The following is a 473-nucleotide window of genomic DNA, read 5'->3' as shown; positions in this document are numbered from 1 at the left end:
ATAGCGTGGGGTTGTGAGTGGCTGTAAGCTAGCGGAAGAGAGTGTAAACAAAGGGGTGATGGGAAATGGGAGCAGGCTGTTGCTCTGCAGAAACTATGCTCGGGAAAACAAAATAATCGGCATAATCATAAATAGATTTAAAAGCGTTCCCAGTGGTCTAACGCTTTTAAAACAGATCGAAAGATGATTTGAGTAACAAATGTTTTCAACATATTCCACTGAATATGCATCTCAATTTGAGTACAAATTCAATTCAATGAGCAAAAAATGTATAAAATAGAATATTTATTACAGGAATGAAGGACTATTGGATGACTTTGAGCTTTGCCCTGCAAGGCTTATTCAATCATTAACCAGCACTTGCAGCAGCAACACCATGGACATGTCCTGCGCACATGGTTGAGCCTTTACGGTAGCAAAGGAATGTGTCACACTGATGTCAACTTGTTATTTACTTTCCAAATCTGAATGAC

Source organism: Oryzias latipes, chromosome 21, assembly GCF_002234675.1.
Source record: "Oryzias latipes chromosome 21, ASM223467v1".
NCBI lineage: Eukaryota > Metazoa > Chordata > Actinopteri > Beloniformes > Adrianichthyidae > Oryzias > Oryzias latipes.
This window is presented reverse-complemented; position numbering follows the sequence as displayed.